The sequence below is a fragment of the Schistocerca serialis genome, chromosome 12 (assembly GCF_023864345.2).
Source record: "Schistocerca serialis cubense isolate TAMUIC-IGC-003099 chromosome 12, iqSchSeri2.2, whole genome shotgun sequence".
Taxonomy (NCBI): domain Eukaryota; kingdom Metazoa; phylum Arthropoda; class Insecta; order Orthoptera; family Acrididae; genus Schistocerca; species Schistocerca serialis.
Window position 1 is genome coordinate 96,061,842 of NC_064649.1, and position 26,170 is coordinate 96,088,011.

The window sequence follows — 26,170 nt, forward strand, 5'->3', positions numbered from 1 at the left end:
CAAAAATTTACTTCACCAAAAGTACAGCCGAAGGCGTCCGTCGACGGCGTGGACCTCCAAGACGAGTCTCCTGCTCCATGACCCACAACGACCCTCATTTTTTCTCTCTTTTCGCTGCTCAATGTCTTATCTCCCCCTTAAATTTGGATGGCGAATCATCTTTCCAGCAGACGCTCGTTTCTCAACACCGACCAACCGCAATTTAGAATCCAGATCGAAGTTTCTGGGAGTTCTTTCTATGTCTGTAGGAAAGTACGCAAATACCTGCTGCCACGTGTTTTTGGCCTTCCAGGCCACCTTCTTACGCCTCCCGCCAGACACGTGTTACCGTTGTGCTGGTGGTCCAGCTCACGGGGTGGTTCCCTTGGAATTCTGTGACGTCTGTATAACCATGACTGTATACTCAGAAACATAGTCAACTTTCACATGCGTCCAGCGGCGGCTCACGGCTGTGGACGCCCCCTGGAGCATCTGCGCTCCCTCCCGTTCACGTCGGCTGTGGTGTCTGAACACGTATTTAGATGGGATTTTCTCAGGTACCAAGTATGAATGGGATGTCACCGCCTCATGCTTGCGGGACCCGAGCAGAGACCTGTGCGTGGTTTGACAGCTGACGGCCGCGTCACTTCGCGGGGGCTGCCGCTACCTCCTGTACACTGTACTGGACGGGGGTGGTGGAGGGTGCTTGTGCGCGTTGATTGCATTATTTAGCGAGCAGGTCTGTAGGCTGAGCTATGCATTATTTGGACAGTTTACGATTACTGAGCATGTCTACACGTCACTGTGCTGCATTATTTAGGAGGAGTCTGCAAGTGTGTACTGAAATTATTTCGTTAATTTAGGAGTTGTTTGCGTGTCTTCAGAGCGTTATTTAGGAGTGGTTTACAGGTCTGTGGGCTGTGTGGTGTCCCCCAGCTTGCGTCTTGTACCAATGTGATAAATATACTACACCCCTAAATAAAATGTTCCAAAATAAATAGAGTACACTCCTTCCTTACTCTCCCCAGTGCAGGCTCAGTCATTTTCGCCCCATTTTCCCCCTACAGACCACTATCTTGGATTACGTCACAGAGGGGATGCCAGCACCATTTGGTGGAAGTACTGTGTACTAGGTTATTTGGACTCTAAATCTCGTGGTGGAGAGACTGCCGGCAAAATAAAGACTTGCGTCCAGAGTCGTTTTCCCGCCATTTCCCCCTTACCGTCTTGGGTTACGTCACGAAATAGATGAGAGCGCTTGCTGGTGGTGGTACTGAGTGTTGTGACGTAACAAGACAGCTACGCTACACTGAAGTAGCCGAAAGGCACGCGTAATCTCTGGCTACATAGAGGTCTGAAACAGGATACGTAATAAATGGTAACAAGAAAAGTACGTAGCTGCTATACTTAACTTTTAATCCGTCATTGGTTTACAACGTTCTTGATGAGACATTTCATACGATAACTATCAAACTATGTAAGGCTAATGGCGCCTTGCTAGGTCGTAGCCATGGACTTAGCTGAAGGCTATTCTAACTGTCTCTCGGCAAATGAGATAAAGGCTTCGTCAGTGTAGTCGCTAGCAAAGTCGTCGTACAACTGGCCGAGTGCTATCCCGTATCTCGAGACCTGCCTTGTGGTAGCGCTCGGTCTGCGATCACACAGTGGCGACACGCGGGTCCGACATGTACTAGTGGACCTCGGCCGATTTGAAGCTACCACCTAGCAAGTGTGGTGTCTGGCGGTGACACCACACTGAGTACTAGGTCCAGATCATGTGGTGACCACACTGATTGAATCTATCTTGGATAACTATACTTAACGTCATCACCTGACGTCATGGCCACCATCTTCGACGACAGTGCCCTCTGGTGCCTGTACTGTATACTAGGTCAGTTGGAGTGTGGACCTCGTGGCGAGCACACTGGATGGTGGTGCTGCCTGTAATTATTTAAATGCAGACTGATGCATGATTTCGACAGTTCACGATTAGCAAGCATGTTTGCAGAGTCTTTAGACAATTTACGAGTTGTTTGGCTCTCTGGATGTAAATGTATTTCATTATCTGCGAGTGGTTTGCATGTCTGTAGGCGGTGCAATGCGTTATTTTGACTGTTTACAATTAGCAGGTGTATGTGTAGAGCATTATACATGAGTTATTTACGAGTAGTTTGCAGGTCTGTATGCTGTTGGGCATGTCAGAGCGTGTGTTCTGTATCACTGATAAATAAACTCCATCCCTAAATAAATTGCTCCAAAATAAATAAAGTACACTCCTTCCTCTCTCCACCAGGCCAATGCAGGCTGGGTCCTTTTCCCACCAAGGGAAAGGTGGCGGCTGGGTGACTTAGGTTAGTGGTGGTGAGCTTTGTTTCCGGCAGTTTTCTTAGGTTGGTAGCGAAACCACAAGCGACCTTTCTTTATTGCCAAAATTCAAACTTGGCGCCAGTTCATAGGAGGAAGTGGCGGTCAGGTGACTTAGGTTAGTGTGGGTAGCCCAAGTGAGCTATCTTTCCAAGTTTTTCTTTTCTCAATAGAGACAACCGTGATGTGATGCAGTATCCTGTTGGAATTTGAAATTCCCGCCATTTTTCTGGTCGACAGGCGCGTGGCAGTTTCCTACCAAAGTTCAAACATCCCGCCAGGGGGGTGTGGAAGTGGGTGTGACACTAGGGTCATCAGTGACGTCACAGATGTCATCTGGGGTGACCTAATTTGGGGCGATGTCCTGGTCTGGGGTGACCTACTTTGGGGTGACGTCATGGACGCCATATTGGATAACAGTACTTGAGATGACCTACTTTTGGGTGACGCTCTCCTTGGTGGTGGGTGACGTCATCGCCGCTATCTTGAATAATGCTACACTCCTGGAAATTGAAATAAGAACACCGTGAATTCATTGTCCCAGGAAGGGGAAACTTTATTGACACATTCCTGGGGTCAGATAAATCACATGATCACACTGACAGAACCACAGGCACATAGACACAGGCAACAGAGCATGCACAATGTCGGCACTAGTACAGTGTATATCCACCTTTCGCAGCAATGCAGGCTGCTATTCTCCCATGGAGACGATCGTAGAGATGCTGGATGTAGTCCTGTGGAACGGCTTGCCATGCCATTTCCACCTAGCGCCTCAGTTGGACCAGCGTTCGTGCTGGACGTGAAGACCGCGTGAGACGCCGCTTCATCCAGTCCCAAACATGCTCAATGGGGGACAGATCCGGAGATCTTGCTGGCCAGGGTAGTTGACTTACACCTTCTAGAGCACGTTGGGTGGCACGGGATACATGCGGACGTGCATTGTCCTGTTGGAACAGCAAGTTCCCTTGCCGGTCTAGGAATGGTAGAACGATGGGTTCGATGACGGTTTGGATGTACCGTGCACTATTCAGTGTCCCCTCGACGATCACCAGTGGTGTACGGCCAGTGTAGGAGATCGCTCCCCACACCATGATGCCGGGTGTTGGCCCTGTGTGCCTCGGTCGTATGCAGTCCTGATTGTGGCGCTCACCTGCACGGCGCCAAACACGCATACGACCATCATTGGCACCAAGGCAGAAGCGACTCTCATCGCTGAAGACGACACGTCTCCATTCGTCCCTCCATTCACGCCTGTCGCGACACCACTGGAGGCGGGATGCACGATGTTGGGGCGTGAGCGGAAGACGGCCTAACGGTGCGCGGGACCGTAGCCCTGCTTCATGGAGACGGTTGCGAATGGTCCTCGCCGATACCCCAGGAGCAACAATGTCCCTAATTTGCTGGGAAGTGGCGGTGCGGTCCCCTACGGCACTGCGTAGGATCCTACGGTCTTGGCGTGCATCCGTGCGTCGCTGCAGTCCGGTCCCAGGTCGACGGGCACGTGCACCTTCCGCCGACCACTGGCGACAACATCGATGTACTGTGGAGACCTCACGCCCCACGTGTTGAGCAATTCGGCGGTACGTCCACCCGGCCTCCCGCATGCCCACTATACGCCCTCGCTCAAAGTCCGTCAACTGCACATACGGTTCACGTCCACGCTGTCGCGGCATGCTACCAGTGTTAAAGACTGCGATGGAGCTCCGTATGCCACGGCAAACTGGCTGACACTGACGGCGGCGGTGCACAAATGCTGCGCAGCTAGCGCCATTCGACGGCCAACACCGCGGTTCCTGGTGTGTCCGCTGTGCCGTGCGTGTGATCATTGCTTGTACAGCCCTCTCGCAGTGTCCGGAGCAAGTATGGTGGGTCTGACACACCGGTGTCAATGTGTTCTTTTTTCCATTTCCAGGAGTATACTTGGGGTGACGCTCTCTTGCGCCCCTGCTGTCATTGCGACTTTATGCCAAGTTAAGGGGGCCAGGTTCGATTTGCGGCTGGGTCGGAGATTTTCTCCGCTCAGGGACTGCGTGTTGTGTTGCCTCCATCATCATCATCATCATCTCCATCGACGCCCAATTCACCGAAGTAATGTCGCCTGAAAAGATTTGCACCACGCGAGCGACCTACCCAACGACAGGCTCTAGCTACACGAAATTTCAGTTTCATCGTCGAGTAGTTGATCCACATATGGATTAAACGGTTTCTGGACATGCCCGTTCGCATTAGCAGGTTAGCGAAACGAGCGTGTTGCGGCGTGGACAACAGACATAGCGTACTCAACATGATGGCGATTCACTGAAGCTTATGGCTGATGTTACGTGAGTACATATATAACGACATGCATCAATAGGACTCATCTGAAGAAAAGAAAATCTGATGGCCAAAAACTACTATTTACACTTCATTGAGAAACAACCAACAGAATTCAATCAGAAAAATCTCACGTGGACTTTTCAAACAGTAAATCTGTAACAGTAAAGATACATGTGCAGTTACGTTTTGATGACGTTTCTACGCGACTATCTTTTAATTCCTATTTGGACGGATGAACGGCGTTCAGATTTCATTGCACTCTTTTCTTGGCTTTCCTTGACTCGAGCAATGTTTTCTTATGTTCCAACTCTAAGCATACTGATACACTTTTTATTCGCCACAGAGCGCGTTTTGCGTTATTTTGCCACCAAGTTTTGCACATCAGACTCTGCTGCAGATTTTGCCAAAACGCTTCCGGTTTTCAACTCTTGCGCAAACTGTACCCGCTCATGTTTCCCACGAACTGCGTTCCGCATAACACTCCACAATGAACGCGCGCTGTTTAACCGTGGGGCACTATTTTGTGTTGCATTCAACCGCTCCCTAAATAGGTCTGTTCTTCTCAGTCATTGCATCGCAAATACTCGGGGCAGAAAATGCGGGAGATGCACACGGCTCGGGCAGATATGCGACAGCAACGGATTGACTTATCAAAATCACGGTTTCTAACATGTGTCTGCCTCATAATCATTTGCGTTTCTCTCTCTCTCTCTCTATCTCTCTCTATAGCATTCGATGCCTCAATTCATAAAAATGGAACCCTTACAGAATTGCTTTGTTGTCCGTTCGTTTCTCTGTCTGACATTTAAGAACCCCTTTCCTTTGGTACGAGTAAATCAGTCAAGTTAAAATATATGTCACATATTAGGGACTATTGTCACTTGTAGAAGTAAAAGTTTTAAGTTTCAGGGTCAACGTAATGAAAAGATACGGCCATTTATGTCACGTACATTGGTATTCTGAAACTTACTCTACAAAACCTCTAAATTACTTCATATTGACTTAGAATCATGGCCGGCCGGAGTGGCCGAGCGTTTCTAGGCGCTTCAGTCTGGAACCGCGCGACCGCTATGGTCGCAGGTTCGAATCGTGCCTCGGTCATGGATGTGTCTGATGTCCTTAGGTTAGTTAGGTTTAAGTAATTCTAAGTTCTAGGGGACTGAGGACCTCTGAAGTTAAGTCCCATAGTGCTCAGAGCCATTTTTAGAATCATGTAATTTGGCAAGAGGTAAGTTTTCACACTTCAAAGAAAGGAAAAAAACGCAAATCATTAATTTGTAATTATATTACATGAAAAAATATTTTATGTCGTCTCTTGTGCGGCGGTCCTTCCGTCTCTTCGTCTGTTAAAACCATTTTTCTCTTGAATAGTTCGGGTTATCATTTTCGAATTTATGTCGCATACTAAGGTTGATGGCCCCTTGGCGGTGTAAAAATTTTAAGCTTCCAAGTCAGTGCAATCAACAGATACAGTCATTTACGTCGTATTTGATACTCGAAAAGTCACTCAGCAAAATCTATGGAGTACTTCACGTTGACCTAGAATAATGAGATTTGGCAAGAAACAAGGTTTCACACTATAGGTCAAGGAAAAAATCCGAAAATTGTTACTTTTTAATTACATCACACGAAAAAATATTTATTTTGCAATTTGTTATCCGACTTTCGAAACTAAAGAGTTGTTGAAAATTTGGAATGGCTGGGACCGATATTTACTAAGTATCAACCCTGTATAATTTTGCTACTCGCTCAGTTACAGCTTTAACACATAACTCGTACTTCACGGAAACGAGGCTCATAGACCTGTAGTTTTTTACGCCTTGTCTACTTCGTTTCTCGTGAACGAGAATAATTATAGCATTATTCCAGGTTTAGAGAATTACTTTCATTTACAAACATAAATCTGTAAATAAATTTAAAACTTCCTTTTGCGTAACGTTCCATCCAATTTAATTAAAGGGGTACAGAATTTTTCCTTAACGCATCGTAATCCTCGTTTTAATGAGGTGTTGTGGGAGTCTCTAAGGAGTTCAATAAACAAACTTAATGAAAAGAAGGTAGTGTATCACGAAAGTTAATAAGAGCCAGACATAATGAAAAGCTGTTTGGTAACGTGGCAATCTTTCCTTTGCGGTAAACGTGTTGATACACTCGCTCTGTCTCAGAGTTGAAATTAAGCGGCAGGCAGCAAGACCGAGTGAAATGCCACTGGATTGCAGTGCAGCCACCACCACAAATACCCATTATGCTGCTCTGGTATACAGAAAATATGAGGTGCCTTTTTTCCCTCTCCTTTATTCGTTTACTCTGCCTCCTCCATTTCTTCCTCTTTTTCACCCATCTCCTCACCAGGCCGGAAGCGTTCCTTTAGAAAGGCGCCGCCACCAGTCTTCGTTCTCAGAGCCCGGGGCCGCTGATAGCCTAGGGCGGGCAATGGGTCAGAGTTAAACAAGTGCCCGCCGCACATAATTACCACTTAAATATTAATTATGCCGCTAACGAGGCTTTAGCGCGCGCCGTCTCCCAAGAACGGAACAGAACAGAGAGCACAAGGCGGGCTACACGCGTTTCCCAGGGAACTGGGAAATCCCCAGAGGGCGCCAGAGGTAGGGATGGTGCTAGGGATAGGGCTAGGTAGCTCTCCTCCTAGACCCAGTGCTGCGTCTCACTCTCAGTGGTAAGTAGGACAGACAGCCAACAGCGTGGCGGTACAAAGACCGCCGTATAGAACCACACTGCAGTGGAGAACAGGTGTGGCGAGGGGTAGTTTCCCTGAGCACGTCTGTTGTATCAAACATTATATGAACTAGTACGTTAGTAAGTTAATTAATAAATTACATGTTCAATAGATAATTTGAACGATTCTTTTATCTAAATCATTTGGAAAGAGTCGATTTACGGGGAATGTACACGTGGTTGGAGTTAACATTAATGAACTCCTAAGTTTTTTAGATTCTGCCATTGTGAGGGTCCGCAGCATCTAAGTGTTTAATAAAAGAATAGATTGTCCGTCGCAGGGCGAATTCTTCTTTATTGTCATCTAATTTCGTCCGTGAGTCATTATCAGGCACCCGGAACAAACCAACGTGGAAGAGCGTCACAAGACTACATAAATCGTCATATACAAACAAAGCACTGCATAACTAGCATTAACGTAACCACATTCACATTGCAATAACATTACTTACACTTACTATGTCATGTATTACATATCGTGCCGTCACATTCTCTTATATCACGTACATAAAACCATAAGTTATACTTCGTCGTAATATAGTCTGAGTGCTGCAGCCTGACAACTAAAACAGCTGTTGTCAAAGATGCACTTACTTCCAAAAATCGAATACGATAATGTTAGTAGTAGCCCATACATTTGTTCGATGCATGTCTTGAAATTATTTTTGAATGCATCTTCCAGATATTCCTACTTGTTGCAATACGTTTTTCTTTTCATAGCCTGGTTTGTTCCGTGTGTTTTGGTTATGGAAGATACATATACATGCTTTCGAGAATCATGTTTTCAAATTTTTCTGTGTGCAATATTGTTGCAATGAATTTTAAGGGTACTCATACACCTATATCTTTACGGGATCGTATTTTCACTTCCTACCCATCTTGATGTAATAAGAGGCAAACATATAGTCACAGACTTGCTTGTCATAAATAGTCATCTGGTCCTACTGACCTATCATCGATATTGTAAACTTAAAATATATTCGAAATTTGACTTTTTTGAATCATTCATCTGTACAATGTCAATAAGTTGGTCTCCGTGTATCGATATATAACCTTAAGTCGCTGATGACCTACGTTATAATACTGAAGGCTGGCACGCCAGTAACGGATAGATTCTTTCTCTGTCTATATTTCATGATATTTATTTTTTCATCTACGATTTTAATATTCTGCAAAGAGTATATATTCCCTTAAGTGACCATTGCTCACCGATTACCGAGTATATAGTAATGCAATTAAGTCTGGAACGTCAGCAGTACATGTAATGTAACTGCACATAGCTATCGAATAGATTTACATTGTTCCGAAGTAAGTGCGTCCTTGACAACACTGAAACAACTGTTTCAGCTGTCAGGTTACAGCACTTACTGTATGTTACGATGAAGTACGACTTCTGGTTTTATGTATGTGACATAAAAGTATGTGATGATCACGATACGTAATACATTTCACGGCAAGTGTAAGTAATATTATTGAACTGTAAATCTGGTTTCGTAAATGTGAGTTATGGAATGCGTTGTTTGTACATGATAATCTATGCAGACATGTGACGATCTTCCACGTTGGCTTATTTTAAGTGCTTGATAATGGCTCATGGGCGAAATTAGCTAATAGCTCTATGTTAATGAAGCGCAATATCTACAACGTACAATGTATTCTTTTGCTAAACTATTTTTTAGTCCTACTCATATCACTAGACTTAAAAATAGTTTCTCTACATTTTAATAAGGTACCAGCTTTTAAATACAAATTAATCCACGGATTAGTAAGAGCTACTCAGGAGAAACGATTTTAGATTTAAAACTTACTTTGCTACCTTTCAGACATTTTATGTTATTATACAAATGATCAAAAATTTTTGTTTGCTTCGTACTGAACTCCTTATTCAGACGATTTGAAGAGTTAAACAGTCCAGGCTGCAATACAGGCTTTGGCCATAACATGTACAAGTGCATTCATTACATGTTCGCATTCCGTGACGTATTTCTGTATGGCTGATCCCGTCTTTGATGTCTTCCGAACTGCGCCATATTCTCTACGAGCACACTGCGCGATGTCTCCTCAAACTCGACAAGGGCAACTAACTGCTGCATGCAGTCTTTTATGTGTTTTAAACGTGAGTTGCCGTTTACTCAACACTGTTTTATATCATGGCACCATGGAATATTCTTAAAATGTTAATAAGGGTGTTTGCCTGATAAGACATTTGCATCGACTTTAGCCTGTGTGTTTTAAAACCTGTTCTGCCAGGTGTATGTATCTAAGGTATCACATAGAATATACTACAACTACCAACAACAGAACAAACAAACAGCTGCTGAATATCATGTATGTATTGACTTGCAACACTCCCAGTAATATACCAATTCACTCAAACGCAGTAAACATACATATGCACGAACCATTTTAGATGAGAATCGCTCAAGTTTCTACATAGAACTTCTCACCTGAAATAGTTAGAAATAGGCGATTACCAACTAACATGCTACATATGCTATATTACACGTCCAGATCACTTTCCTCTACATATTGCAAATTATTTCTACCACAGTCATTGTATTACATTTTTCTTTTATTTTTCTTTGACATTTGCACGTATAAATTATGTTCTCATCAGCTAGAAAAACAAATTGTATAGAACCATTTTAACAACTTTTATGCATTCAGTTCGCTGTAGCCTTAGAGAAATTATTATGTTATATTATTTATATTATTTTTAAAAAATTAACAACTGTATAGCAATAACATTTTAATACTAACCAGTGTTTGCTGTTGGATTCAGAAGCATTAGACGCACCTTACATTTCAAGGTGGTGGGTTACTCTGTACTGTAGATGATATAAATAAATAAATAAATGTTCTGTGAGCCAATACGAGGATGCCATAAAGAAGGCGAAACGCGTTATTGGCAAAATATAAGACAATAAAGCCTGTTTTGCAGCTAAGCCCCGTTAATACTTCCAAATATTTATCACTGGTTGCTGTATCGTCCTGTCACGAGTTGGAGGAAGGTGCTAGCTGAGGTGCTGACAGCTGTAATAATGGGTGATAATGGTAATTTTTTATCTAGTGTTCTAGGTATTACCATCACTATTCTTCTGATGGATTATTTATGGCAAATTTCGCTATCGAATATATGTATTGTGATAGTGTAGTTAAAATGCCAGACTCCTTACAGGAGATATGAATGTGCGACCACAGTTGAACACTACATATTATTCTTACTGGTTGCTTTTGTGCAGTCAGTTCTTCCCTCCTAAATGGAGAGAAAAATATTCCATAAGACATTATTGAATGGAAATATAAAATTATGTGTAGGCATTGATTAGTTTGTTTCCAAGACTAGCAATAATACGAAGAGCAAAAGCAGCTGAACTTAATGATTTAAGAAGCTTAGTAATTTGCTTCTTCCTGTCTTGATCAATATGTACACCTAGAAATTCGGAGGATTCTACTTTGTTGATTCTTGCTGATCTGTTACATAAAAAGTTGGTATGGCACTAATTGTCATATAGAATTATATCTAGTGTGTTTTTTTTTTTCAAAAATTCAAGAATAGTCCATTTTCAGAGAACCACTTTATCTTTGGAAAAGGCTGTTTACCACCTCTTATGTTGCGTTTTCTCTAATCAGATGTATTATAACACTAGTAACGTCTGCAAAAGTATCATTTCTATTTGTTAAATGTTGAGTGAAAGGTCATTCACACATATAAAGAACAGGAGTCGACCCATAACTGAACCCTGTGGGACTCCGTTTGTGATTTCTCACCAGTCGCAAATATTTGCTGTCTTTCCAACACTGTCTCAGTTATTTAGTACAGCATTTTGCATTCTGTTTGTTAATTAACATTGAAACCTATAGTGTGAAAAACCATTAATTCCAAAAAATTTGAGTTTTTCTAATAGAATAACGTGATCTCCACAGTCATAGGCCTTGACGAGATAAAAGGAGTGGCGATGTTTTGTTATTTAAGGCTTGGTGTATTTGGTGGTAAATTTTCAAGTAGGACTCTCAGTTGAGTAGTCTTCGAAGAATCCAAACTGTGATACACTGAGTAAACTGTTTATACTCAAATGTGAGACTATTCTTGAGTAAATCATAATTTAGAATATTTTGGAAAAGATGCCTGTAAGGAAATTGGACAATAATTATAATTTCTTGTCACATTTATTATACAGCGACTTACCAATTTTGCACTTTAACCTGTCTGCAAAAATTCCCTTTGCCAGGTATGTGCACATGGACTAGTCACTCTCTCACTATTTTTCACGTTCAAAGCTACGCTTTAATGTTGATATTATACCCAAGACATCATTTCTGAGGGATTTGAACTCCGGTTTCAGGCCATAAGTGGCCCATCGGGACTATCCGACCGCCGTGTCATCCTCAGCTTAGGAGCGGATAGGAGGATCGTGTGGTCAGCACACCGCACTCCCGATCGTTATGATGGTTTTCTGTGACCAGAGCCGCTACTATTCGGTCGAGTAGCTCCTCAGTTGGCATCACGAGGCCGAGTGCACCCCGAAAAATGGCAACAGCGCATGGCAGCCCGGAGGGTCACCCATCCAAGTGCTGGCCACGCCAGACAGCGCTTAACTTCGGTGATCTCACGGGAACCGGTGTAGCCACTGCGGCAAGGCCGTTGCCATTTTTGTGAGATGACAGGAAGTTACCAACATGAGCAGGCATTAATTGGAGCGTGTATGTGGTTAATGCTTGCAGTAACATCATACAGTATTTTCTGAAGTTGAGAACAAACAGGCAGTTTGGTCATTTAACAGTAAATTTTGCAGTGGATGTTTGGTCTTTGGAAGCCACATGCAGCTATTAATGAAAGTAACATCTTGAAACACTTATTGGGTTTTGTATCCCGCCTAGAAGCCGGCGCGTAGGTTGGATCATTAAAAGGTAAAACACGACGGTACTGCTGTATGAATTTAATTCCCCTTTATTCATGCAATAAGAATACATAACTTGGAATGAGGTGCGAAGCTGAAGCGATGTGTCCCGGTCGTCTGCTCTTGATGAAATGGGCAGAATCTGTAGCGGAGCTCGTAGAGCTGCAAAGCACCAGCTGGAGGGCTCTGCCGTCGATGTTCCGTGGTAGTGCCAACCTTTGAAACTATGTGGCATCGTTACGATCGATACCACATTGGGGACATAATGAAGGTCCCAACAATTTCTTGAACCGATGTGCAGATAATACTTTAGACTGAACTGGAGGAAAAACTGCCTACCAGTACCTACCTGTTAGGTGACTTTAGCCATAGAAGGGCCAGGGACATGAGAGAAATTTAAGTCACTTGGCCCTTTGTGGTCGGGTATGACAGCCATAAAAAGTCGCGAGTTTCCATGTTCGCCGTGGACCGGACGCTAACGAGGCCGGCCAAGTTTCTGGGAAGCCTCAGGCCTTCGAAACAATCAGTGATTATGACGTCATATCACCCGAACCATCTGTCGTATAATGATATGAGATATATATATATTAATTATATATAATGTAATATTATATAATATATATATTATATATATATATATAATATATAATATATATTATATATATAATATATATTTTATGAGACAGCCATTCACCGCCTTGTGCCACAGTGGCACAAGTGTCTCAACAGGCAGGGTCGATACTTCCAACAAACAGGTACTGGTTTCTGTAATTATACCTCTGGCTCGTTTCTTTTTGAACGCCCCTTATACAGTGCGATCTAACGACTCTGTACCTCTCGATACAGCTCCACTCATCCCGGTCACATAATAAGCGGAAGCTGCGACTTCTCTCTCTCTTTTTGAAGCGAGCACTGACGAGCGGCTAAATGTGCCCCCCACCCCTTCCATCCTACTGTGGCAGAGCATCGCCCACGGCGAACGGGGCCTAACTATCGGAATTACTGTCACGTGTGACGGAAGCCGCCATTAGGCAGAATTTCTTACGACGGCCGCTATCGGCGTATCGATTTCCTTTGCGCCAGAGCTCGTCCTGCGCAGCGTTAATAGACCCCCTTCACCCCACCCTAAAGCGGCAGCACTTAAGTCACCGCCGCCCAGAAGCGCGAGGCAGTCCGCAATAGCTTCTGCAGCCGCCGCCCCGGCTACGAGCCGCTATAAAAATCAGCGACGGGGAATTGAGAGCTTTGCGGCCGTGGGCCGTTTACCGCCGTGGCTGGGCTCTCGCTCTCCCTTCGCTTTCCCTTCGAGCTGCCACCGTTTCATATCGACATGACGGGAACACATTAAACAGTGAGCCGACACATTAGTTTCTGCAGGAACATTCCACCTAACTATGCTAATATACTGTGTAAGACAAAAGAAAGAGAAAAGCAGAGCACGAACAAATTATGCGAACGGGACAAAAATTGTTAGACGTGATGTAACATGTACAGACAAACAAATGATCAAAATTTCCGAAAAAAATTTGATGATTTATTGAAGGGAGAGAACTCTACAAATTGAGCAAGTCAGTAATGCGCTGGTTCATTTCTAGCCCTTATGTAAGCAGTTATTCGGCTTGGCGTTGGCTGATAGAGCTGTTGAAATAAAAAATATCAGTCCGAACAGATCAAGAAGGCCCAACAGCACCGACCGGCCGCCGTGTCATCCTCACCTACAGGCGTCACTGGATGCGTATATGCAGGGGCATGTGGTCAGCACACCGTTCTCCCGGCCGTATTTCAGTTTCCGAGACCGCAGCCCCTAATTCTCAATCAAGTTGCTCTTCAGTAGGCCTCACAAGGGCTGAGGGCACCTCGCTTGCCAACAGCGCTCGGCAGACCGGATGGTCACCCATCCAAGTGATAGCGCAGCCCGAAAGCGCTTAACTTCGGTGATCTGATGGAACGTTAGATCGTCGAAATCCCGTTTGGTTGGAGGGGTCTGTTCGTAATGCTGCTGATGTTCACAGCTGGGGAGAGATCTGGCCAAGATACAGTTTGGGAAGCGTGAAGACAAGCAGTAGAAATTCTCGCCGCGTGTGGCCAGCCATCATCTTGCTAAAATCTAAGCCCACGAGGTCTCCCAGTAAGAGCTAACAAAACGTGGCGTGGAATATCGTCGACTTATCGTTGTGCCGTAAGGACGCTGCGAATGACAACTAAAGGGGTCCTGTTAGGGAGTGAAGTGGCACCCCAGACCAACACTCCTGGACGTTGGGCCGTATGACTGAGGACTGTGAGGCAGGTATCCCGCTGATGTCTGGAGCATCGTAGCTCATGGTCTAGTGGCTAGCGTTGCTGCTTCTGGATCACGGGGTGCCGGGTTCGATTCTCGGCTGAATCGGGGACTGGGTGTTCGTCTTGTTCTCATCATTTCATCATTATTTGGGAACAGTAGGGTTTGTCTTCGCTCGTACAAATGACCAACCTTTTTATTTAGTGGCTAGCGTTGCTGCTTCTGGATCACGGGGTGCCGGGTTCGATTCTCGGCTGAATCGGGGACTGGGTGTTCGTCTTGTCCTCATCATTTCATCATTATTTGGGAACAGTAGGGTTTGTCTTTGCTCGTACAAATGACCAACCTTTTTACAGTCCAGCCATGCCACTGTTCAAATGGTTCAAATGGCTCCGAGCACTATGGGACTTAACATCTGAGGTCATCAGTCCCCTAGAACATAGAACTACTTAAAGCTAACTAACCTAAGGACATCACACACGTTCATGCCCGAGGCAGGACTCGAACCTGCGGCCGTAGCAGCAGCAGCGCGGTTCCGGACTGAAGCGCTTAGAACCTCTCGGCAACAGCGGCCTTCCTTGTGAAACACAACTAGCTCTGTATGCTCATGAAGTAATGAGCGCTATCGACAGGGAATGTCACATTGATTCCATATTTTTCGATTTCCAGAAGGCTTTCCACACCGTTCCTCAATGTGTGTCTATGGAACATCGTCTCACTTGTGCTACTGGATTCGTGATTTCCTGTCATCGAGTAAAACAAAAGTAATTTCCGAAGTTCACCAAGGAAGTGTTGCTGGCCCTCTGTTGTTCCGAATCTATATTAACGACATAGGAGACAATCTCAGTAGCCGTCATAGATTGTTTTGCAGATGATGCTGCCATTTACCGTCTTGTAACACCATCAGATGACCAATAGGCATTGCACAATTAATACTTCAAAGATCCGCCTCAGTTGCAAAAAGTTAGTGGCCTTTACCCAGGTTTCAGCTAGAGTAATCAAGCCGTCTTAGCGCATAAAATAAATTAATACATGCCGGAATAAGGCATGTATTAGTTCATTTTATGCTTCTGAAGAAGGCTAGATTACTCTATCTGAAACCTGGGTAAGGATCAGTAACTTTTCTCAACTGAGGCGGATGTTTGACGTATTAATTTATCACAGTTGCTGACAGGGCTCCATGTTAAAAATTCTTAAACTGCAAAATGATTTCGATAAGGTGTCCGTATGGTGCGAAAAGTGGCACTTGACCCTGAATAAAGAAAAGTGTGAAGTTATTCAGATGAGTACTTAAATGAGATCATCTAAATTTCGATTACGCGGTAAGTCATACAAATCTGAAGGCTGTAAATTCAACTAAATACTCAGGGATTACAATTACAAATAACCTAAATTGGAACGATCACATACATAATATTTTGGGTAGAGCAAACCAAAGACTGCGATTCATTGGCAGAACACTTAGAAGGTGCAACAGGTCTACTAAAGAGGCTGCTTACACGACGCTTGTCCGCCATATTCTGGAGTATTGCTGCGCAGTGTGGGATCCACATCAGGTGGGACTGACGGATGACATCGAAAAAGTACAAAGAAGGCTCAAATGGCTCTCAGCACTATGGGACTTAACTTCTAAGGTCACCAGTCCCGTAGAACTTAGAACTACTTAAACATAACTAACCTAAGGACATCACACACATCCATGCCCGAGGCAGGATTCGAACCTGCGATCGTAGCGGTCGCGCGGTTCCAGACTGTACCGCCTAGAACCGCTCGGTCACCACGACCGGCCAGAACAAAGAAGGGCAGCTCGTTTTGTATTATCGCGAAATAGGGGAGATAGTGTCACAGACATGATATGTGAACTGGAGTGGCAAACATTAACCCTAGGATGCATACACAGGGCCTTCGAGGCCCTTGTGTGTCTTCATTTTTAAAAAAATTCTGTAATTTTTTGTTTGATTTCAATCTTCTTTCCAGTACTCTTTCACTAACACTGTGACATTCCTCCTATCAAGGCTGAACGAGAAATCTTTTTAAGTTTTTTGTATAATTCAATACGTAATACACCGTGAATGCATAAGCAGGGCTTCAGAAGCCCTCACACATTTATAAAGGTTCTTTAGCCTGTATTGTCTTCCATATTTGTTTGGGAGCAGTTATTAATTCAACAATAACTGTAGTGGTACTTGCAGCAACAGGAGTGCCAACAGCAGCAGTAGCTGTAGTAGTAACAGTATAAATAAAAAATAATACACACTACTTTCACATATTGGCGATGTCGGTGTATTATTGATCTTTTTGCTAACAAATGTTTTATTATTGCATAGTATTGTTATCCTGTGCTGCTCTTGTCAGCCTCATTGTTACTGTAGTTTGTTTGTTGCTGCAAGGCCCATATTGTTACGAGTATGACTCGTTTAGTGCTGCACAAGCTGCTGTTCGAGAGACACGCCTTTTGCTATACCTTCCACACGCAAAGCAAGAGAGTCAGTACGTGCAAATGCAGCTAGTTTTGAAAGTGTTGTGGCTCAGTGGTTTGAAGAAGATGATTCTTACGAGGAAGGAAATATTTTTGAAGATGCAAGTAGTGAAGAATCAGCCAATGAACCTGCAGATGTGAATACTGAGGCAGACGTCCTTCCGATAATATTACTTCATCAGAGTCTGAAAATGATGAGCCACTACAAAAAGGTATAGAAGACCACACATGCATTAGTCGGAATGGAACGATTTGGAAATTAGATCCTCCTGCAACTTTTCGCACGCCTGTCCATAATATCGTAAAGAAGGTACCTGGTCCTGCCCGTGGTTTGAAAACCTGTAAACATAAGGATGCCGGGGACTATTTCATCTCCAAGGAAATACTAGAGGAAATCTCCAACTGCACAAATATTTAAGGCAGAAGAGTGGCTGCTTTACGTGGTAAAACATGGAAAAACATTTCGCTTGCTGAACTGGAGGGTTTTCTTGGTCTTTTACTGCTTTCTGGTGTTGAGAAGAGTTGGGATGTCCTTATTAGAGAATTATTGTTGGATGAAAAGGCAAATCATACATACAAGGCCTCCATATCAGTAAATAGAGTCGAGGATATAAGGAGAATGATCAAATTTGATGACAGGAATACCCGTGAAGCTCGATCTGCAGATGGCAAACTTGCAGCTGTTCGCTACGTATGGGACTATTTCTTGACAAGTGTAGAAATAGAATGATTCCCAATGATTCGCTCACAGTTGACGAACAGCTAGTCCCATTCCATGGAAGATGCAGCTTCACCCAGTATATGCCCTCTAAACCAGCCAAGTATGGCATAAAAATATTTTGTTTGTGTGATGCTACATCTGCATATGCTTCAGACGGAATTGTTTACACGGGAAGGAAGCCCAATGAACCTATTCAGAAAAATCTTGGATAGAATTTGGTGAAAGATCTTGCTAAAAGCAGTGAAGAATCATCAAAAAATATTACTGTTTACAACTTCTTTACTAGTGTGCAGCTGGCAGAAGAGATGCTTCAGAAGCAAATTACAGTGGTGGGAATAATCAAACAAAATAAACCAGAAATTCCTAATGAGATGAAACCATCTGCCTCAAGAGCGATTCATTCCTCTTTGTTTGCATTTAGAGGTGACATTACAATGGTGTTATGTTTCCAAAAAGAAAAAAGTATGTACTTCTCATGTAGTTCTCATTAACACAATGCATCACGACAGAAACATTGATGAAACTCATGCAAAAAGAAACCAGATATAATAAAGTTCTATAACTCCACGACGGGTGGAGTAGATCAAATGGTCCCGAAAATTCATTATTACACTTGCAAGAGACAAACAAGAAGATGGTCATTTGCATTATGGATGAATATGATGGAGCTAGCAGCAATGAACAGCGAAATTTTATTTTTCGCCCAACATCTGACATACCATAGTGGAAGAAGTGATAAAAGGCGTTTGTTCCTAAGAGATTTAGCAGAGGAAATGGTAAGACCACTAATGGAACTTCGTATTCAGATCCCTAATCTTCCAAAGAAAATCGTTGATGTCATGCAAAGATGTGGTGTTCAAAAGATGTCATATTGCCAAACCAACTGCATGTTTCAGGAAAAAGAAGAAGATACAATTATTGACCATATAATAAACACAGGAAAAGTGCTATGACATGGATTAAGTGTAAAACCAACATTTGTAAGGAACATAGTGGCGTTCTTTGTGCTTCTTGTTTGTCACATGTTGAAAACTAAGAAAAATGCAATTTTATGTGAACAATGAATAATAACTTTATGTCAAAATATTGCCTATATACATAATATTGTGGATAATAAGTATGTTTTAACTGACGAAATTGGTTGTAATAAATGTTATAAAATGTAAACTGCAACTTATAAGTAAATTAATAAAATTATTTCTATATGTTGTATGTAAATAGATGTCGCTAATAAAAATTCACTCTTAAGAGTTTTTTCGAAAATTAATAAAATGTTAATCAGGCCCACCAGATCCTGTTACGGTATCTTAGGAATCTTTCAATGTGACAATAAATTTGACAGAAATAAATTTAACTCCAAAGAATGATTATGCGAAAAGAGGAAAGTTTTTAATTAGGGCAGGGCCTTGGAGGCCCTGCATATGCATTCATGTGTGTTTTCGGCAGCATGCATCCTAGGGTTAAAGCAATGGCATTTTTCTTTGCGACGGGATCTTCTCATGAAATTTCAGTCACCAGTTTTCTCCTCCGATTGCAAAAACATTCTGTTGACACCCGTCTACATAGGGAGAAAAGATCATCACGGTAAAATAAGAGAAATCGGCGCTGGCACAGAAAAATTTAAGTGCTCGTTTTTCCTGCGCGCCGTACGAGAGTAGAACGGTAGAGAGACAGCATAAAGGTGGTTCATTGAACCCTATGCCAGGCACTTTATTGTGAAAAGCAGAGTAATCACGTAGCTGTAGATGCCAGCAGTGCGGTGAAACTTAACTGCAACGTTACACATTTTTCTATTGGTCGCCAGTGTATAAAATTTAACGTTATCCGTCGATACCTGTCTGAATTTCGATCTGTGACCAATTTCCAGAATTACTTCGTGATGAATCACCCTTTCTTATTTCTTTCCCACAGTATTTTCTTATTCTATCCTAAAATTTTACCATTCACTGTATTCTGAAATTACAATAATTAATCCGGAAAAGTAAAGCTTTTCCAAACGTGAAAAACTTTTCCAAGGTACAACATGGACATACTCCTAGAAACAGGTATTGTATTGAAATGTAAAAGTATTCCACCGAGGAGGTATTGTCAATAATGTATTTAATAAACTATGCGTTACACTATTAATTTACTGCACACGAGTAATCAGAAAGTGAAGTGAAATTGAAATAAGTATTATCAAAAACCAGTTACATGTTTTAAAAAATTTGAAATAGCAGCTATTGACAACAAACAATTTTCAATTTTCAAGAGAGGTAAATTAGCAAGACGTTAAAGAATGTTTATGTATTTGCAAATATCACATATGATGTTGTTTGAATGTACAAGATGATGCACGACTGTCGAAGTAGGGCCTTAAACTAGTTTTAAAGCTATACACAAGTTTACTCCTCCTACGGCATTGTGGGCCGGGAGTGCCTCATTCGGGGAAGTTCGGCCGCCGAGGGCAAGTACTTATGGCAGTCGACGCCACAATGGCCGACTTTCACGTCGGAGATGGGAATGAAGATGAGGAGAACACAAAACCCAGCCCCTCAGCAGAGGAAACCTCCTGCTCCAGCCGGGAATCGAACCCGGGCTCCTCGGTGGGGCATTCCTGCCGCGTTGACCACTCAGCTAACGGGGGCGGGCTTTACTGCTCATAAAATTCTGTAACTGAAGAAGTAGCCATAACCTCCAAACAGCTTTAGAATACAAACGGGCAGTAAAATGAAAACGAGGCAGAGTGTAAAACGAGAATGGCGCGGGCGTTGGTAACACACAGTTGTGTGTTCAGAAGTACCATCTACAGCGAATGAGAAAGGAAGAGCGTAAACGTTCACCTATCTGCCATTTGTCTTGAAAGGGTACAGTACTGCCCGACATTGAAAATAGGTACAACATACTTCATTATTCTTGTCTGAACAACATATTTTTTCTAATAATAACTCAATTTCAATTAATACAGTGAAGCCGGATACCAGTGTGGGAAAGAATGACTATTTATTTATTTAATTGATCACATGTGCACTTCCACAAAATAAATCCCTACATCCAGTTTGGTGAGATCTGTGAAATGAATGAATGTATGGTCGTCTGCTAACTGCAGATAGTGAATGTGAATATATGATCATCTTTGAGACGATCCTTTGGCCACCTTTGGTGGAACCAAAGAGATAAAACTTACCGGAGCTTTGAGCGCCTGAAATGTGGCTGACCAATACGGTAGCATGGTCTTCCCCCACCTCGACAGAGGTGCGAGAGGACCTGAAGAACGGCCATGTTTCAGCACTCTGCCGCTGGATCTTGTGCTGTTAAGACCTGTCTTAGGTGTGCTCCGTAAAGACAAAAGAGTGGAGACATGGTATGCATGTGGAATATTTAAGAGTGGTTTGAAATAATAATTTCTCTATTTCAGGAACTTTTGTGGGGAGAATTAAATGTCAGGCAGGTAATATTAATGGGATCGTAGTAATCTTTGGAAGTGACCAACGGTCACAATGAAACCACGTGTAGCAATAAGTTGAAATACTTCCGTGTGCTTAAGTTAAGCTGAATTATCGTGTGTACTATAAGTTGCAATATTTAAGAAATGGCGTGTGCAGGACTTGAAATTAGAGACGAGTACTTCCACGTGGTGAGTTCTGTGTGTGTCTCAATTTGTACATGAGACAAAGGATAAAGAAAAGTACTCGTCCATGGTATCAGTTGAGGACTCGTGTGTGTGATGAATATGTTCTTAACATTACTTTGCGAGATATGTTTCCGTGTGACGCTTGATTCAAACCATAATACTCTGAGAGAGAAGCTAGGTGAGTCAGCCGTCTATCCAGCAACGCCACTTGGCTTGAATTGCACAGGAAGACGTGGAAATATCTCCAGAGTTCATAGTAGGAAAGTAGAATTACGAAGTGGGGTTGTGTCGTGTGAAACTGGGATAAATATTAATTGAAGTGGGAAAGCTGAAAGTGATAATGTTGTGACCATTCTCTGTGTAGTATTTCATGTTGTAGTGTGGTGTATGTCATGTAATTTGGGTATGTGTGGTCTGTATGAGAGAGTAGCGAGGTAGTTTCAAAATATTAGTGGGTTATGCTTGTTCCTTCGGTACCGCTCGGTCTGGAGGAAAGTTTAGTGATGATGATTGTGAGAGTCGAAGTGTAAGATATAATAAAAGATCCACCATCCTATCCAGAAAGTGCACTGTAGCGTTAAATAATTACGAGACCATAAGGTAGAGAATCACCAATGTAAAGCTATGCCCACTGGGCGGAATATCTCATGTGTCACTGTTGTAGGTTATAGAATTTGTGTGTTTAGGTTACAGAATTTATCGGAATAAATAAGATAGTGAAAAGAAAAAGATTGGTGGCCTTTTCCTTCGAATTGTATGTTGTCATGATATCCAGAATTTATAATGTGTGCGCCACTCATATTCAGTGCGATGGCCACGTGTTGATAAAAGCTGTTAAATAAAAGAAAAAAGGAAATGTGGTATTGCCAGTGCGTAGTGAACAGTCAAAGTTCTGTAAATCACTGATAGTCAGATGTGCGTTTCCGTTGCGTATTATTCATACAGGAGGTTGATTAGTGACTTAATTGTGAGTACGAGAGTTCATGTTACTCGATAAATAAGAATGAATCCACTCGCTTGGCAGACCACTCATCTTGCAGGCCTGACTGCTTGATGCCACAGTATGAGCAAGGCATGTGTGTGCCTCTCAGTCTGTTGGATGTACTCGACTCGAGGCCAGCGAGTCGCGTGGACGTTCGACTTCAGTATGGAGGCCGGAAAGAGGAAAAGCGAGGTGTAGCGCGGCTTTTTTGACGGCGAAAGGAGAGGCGGGAATAAAATTCATACCCTAGTTTCTGCAGTGTATGGCGAACACAGCATGTCACGTGCGCTTGTGTCTGCGGGGAGGTCGGGTGTCACTGACAGACAGTATTCGGCCAGGGTAGGCTCATCGTGTCCATTGCCCATTACGTCATTGCTGCGGTGAATTCTGTGGTCATATAGAAGGTATTTCCGTAAGAGCGCGCAAAAATTTTGCACGACACAGAGGATGCTCCACTGCACAATCTAAGGTAGGGAACCTGGGTTTAGAGAAGCCGGCTTAAGGAGATAGGGAAGAAAACTTGTTTACTGCTTTCTGTAGCATTACCGTTTTCCAGCTTATTCACAAATAACATACGTACAAGGTTACTCGCACTGTGCTGTTTATTTAACGTGCTTTCTTCATTTCCTGCAAGGAAACAAGGAGGGCGAGCCTGATTACTGACGAGGACTTACTTCATCGGAGTATGCTGATGCATTAGCTCCATACTTAACAATCATATACAACCGTTCTCTCGACGAAAGATCCGTACCCAAAGACTGGAAAGGTGCACAGGTCACACCAATATTCAAGAAAGGTAGTAGGAGTAATCCACTAAATTACAGGCCCATGTCATTAACGTCGATACGCAACAAAATTTTGGAACATACATTGAGTTCAAACATTATGAATTACCTCGAAGAAAACTGTCTATTAACACATAGTCAACACGGGTTTAGAAACATTGTTCCTGTGAAACACAACTAGCTCTTTATTCACATGAAGTGTTGAGTGCTATTGACAAGGGATTTCAGATCGATTTTGTATTTCTGGATTTCCGGAAGGCTTTTGACACTGTACCACACAAGCGGCTCGTAGTGAAATTGCGTGCTTATGGTATAACGTCTCAGTTATGTGACTGGATTTGTGATTCCCTGACAGTGAGGTCACAGTTAGTAGTAATTGACGGAAAGTCATCGAGTAAAACAGAAGTGATTTATGGCCTTCCCCAAGGTAGTGTTACAGGTCCTTTGCTGTTCCTTATCTATATAAATGATTTAGGAGACAATCTGATCAGCCGTCTTCGGTTGTTTGCAGATGACGCTGTCGTTTATCGACTAATAAAGTCATGAGAAGATCAGAACAAATTGCAAAACGATTTAGAAAGGATATCTGAATGGTTGACCCTAAATAACGAAAAGTGTGTGGTCATCCACATGAATCCTAAAAGGAATTCGTTAAACTTCGGTTACACGATAAATCGGTCTAATCTAAAAGCCGTATATTCAACTAAATACCTAGGTAATACAGTCATAAACAACTTCCATTGGAAGGAACACGTAGAAAATGTTGTGGGGAAGGCTAAACAAAGCCTGCGTTTTATTGGTAGAGCACTTGGAAAATGTAACAGACCTACTAAGGAGACTGCCTACACTACGCTTGTCCGTCCTCTTTTAGAATACTGCTGCGCGGTGTGGGATCCTTACAAGGTAGGACTAACAGACTACTTCGAAAAAGTTCAAAGAAACGCAGCACGTTTTGTATTATCGCGAAACATGGGAGAGAGTGTCACACAAATGAAATAGGATTTGGGCTGGACATCATTAAAAGAAAGGCGTTTTTCGTTGCGACGGAATCTTCTCACGTAATTCCAATCACCAACTTTCTCCTTCGAATGCGAAAATACGTTGTTGACACCGACCTACATAGGGAGAAACGGTCACCACGGTAAAATAAGGGAAATCAGAGCTCGTAGTGAGAGCTATAGGTATTCTTTCTTTCCGCGCACCATATGGGATTGGAATAATAGGGAATTGTGAAGGGGGTGCGATGAACCCTCTGCTAGGCGCTTAAATGTGATTTGCACAGTATCCATGTAGATGTAGATGTAGATCGTGATTGTATTTCCAAGAGGAGGAATAGCCATGTGTGCGATGTGGGGAAACCCGAATGCTGCAATAGAGTGAAATCCTCAATTACGTTTTCCTGTGATTATCTGGGCCGGCATTGGATGCGACAATCTCCTTGAGCTGTATATCCTACCTGACCCCCCGGATGGCCACCTGTATTTGAGGTTCGTGCAAACAGTTCTATCTGAGTTGTTGGAGAACATAACGCTGGCTCTTTGTGAGGGGGAGTGGATACAACATGGCGGTGCACAGCCTCATTTCAGTGTGGATGTCCCCAACCATCTCAATACTGTATTTGCTGGTCGCTGGATTGGAAGGGGAGGTCCTATTCCATGGCCTGCGACGTCACCTGACCTGAACCCCGTTTGTTTATTTCCTATGGGGATATCTAAAGTTACTTCTATATGAGGTCCCAGTAGGTAACAAGGCGGAATTAGTTGTCAAAATTAGTAAGTCAGACGCGGAAAATTACATAATTCATAACCTAACATCAAACCTGTTCGTGACAGGAATATGCATTTCATATCATTCAAGAGAACAAATAAAGCATGTATTAAGGCGAATTACACCTGAAGATGGACCCACAGGGTCCGAAATGTATCGTGGACTGAATAAAACACTAAAAAATGTGACAGAAGGCGTTTTATAATTCATACCTCGAGTGTATTGAGTAAAGTCACGTTTGAAGGTGCAAAATATGGATAAAATTAAATAGAATGTTTTTCGGCGATGTCATGCTTGCATTGCGGTTGATGGCCGTCAGTTCCAGCAGATTTTGCAAGGTAGAGCAAGATGCAGTACAAATGCTACATTCACTGTATCACTGATGGAATTGGCGGTTAACAGTAACTTATGTAAGTACAAAAAAAAAAAAAGACACAGAAATGTGATTTTATTCGTATTATTTCCTTAAGCTGGCTTCTCCGACCTCAGGTTCCCTACCTCAATTTGTTCAGTGGAACATCCTCTACGTCCTGCTAAATTTTTGCCCGCTCTGACGGAAACATTCTGTATGAGCGACGCTGCACGGTGGAAGACATACGGCTCACGTTGGGTATCAGCCACGGTACCGCTCATGCGATCGTGGCAGAGCACCTGAACTTCCGGGAATTGTACGTGCAGTCGATTCCTCAGAGCCTGACGGAAATCATAAGTTGAGCAGAATATCGACAGCAGTGCAACACCTGGAACAGCATAACGGTGAAGAATATCCATCGTTTTCTTTCCCGTACTGTGGCGGGAGACAGAAGACGGGGCCGTCATTTTGAGCCGGGAAGCAGAAGCACGTGGACTCACCTGCAGCGAAAATATCGAAAGGTGTGCACGACAGCTCCGGGAAAGTCATGATGACCTTCACCTCTGGATGCAAGGACCGCTGCTCACCGACTTTCATGAGCACAGAGCCACAGTCAACGGACAGCGGTACGTGGACACTTTTCAATAACTTCAGCGGGCCAACATGTCCAAACGCCCAGGAGTGTTGACGCACGGCATCATTCTGTTGCAGGATGACGCACGCCCATATAGTGCAAGGGGGGGGGGGGGGGGGTTTCGACTAACCTGCATAAGTTTCGCTGGAAAGTGCTTACACATTGTCCATACACTCCCAGTGCCACATCGGTACTTTTGGGACCTAGCAGGGTGGCGCAGTGGTTAGCACACTGGACTCGCATTCGGGAGGACGACGGTT

The 26,170-nt window shown here is 43.2% G+C and overlaps 1 protein-coding gene and 1 pseudogene across 1 annotated transcript in view; one reads left to right on the top strand and one right to left on the bottom strand.

Annotated features, from left to right (window-relative positions):
* LOC126427966 (uncharacterized) overlaps positions 1-26,170 on the top strand; it is a 113,642-nt gene that overhangs the window by 76,835 nt on the left and 10,637 nt on the right. The window lies entirely within an intron of this gene.
* LOC126428491 (5S ribosomal RNA) lies at positions 11,931-12,048 on the bottom strand (annotated as a pseudogene).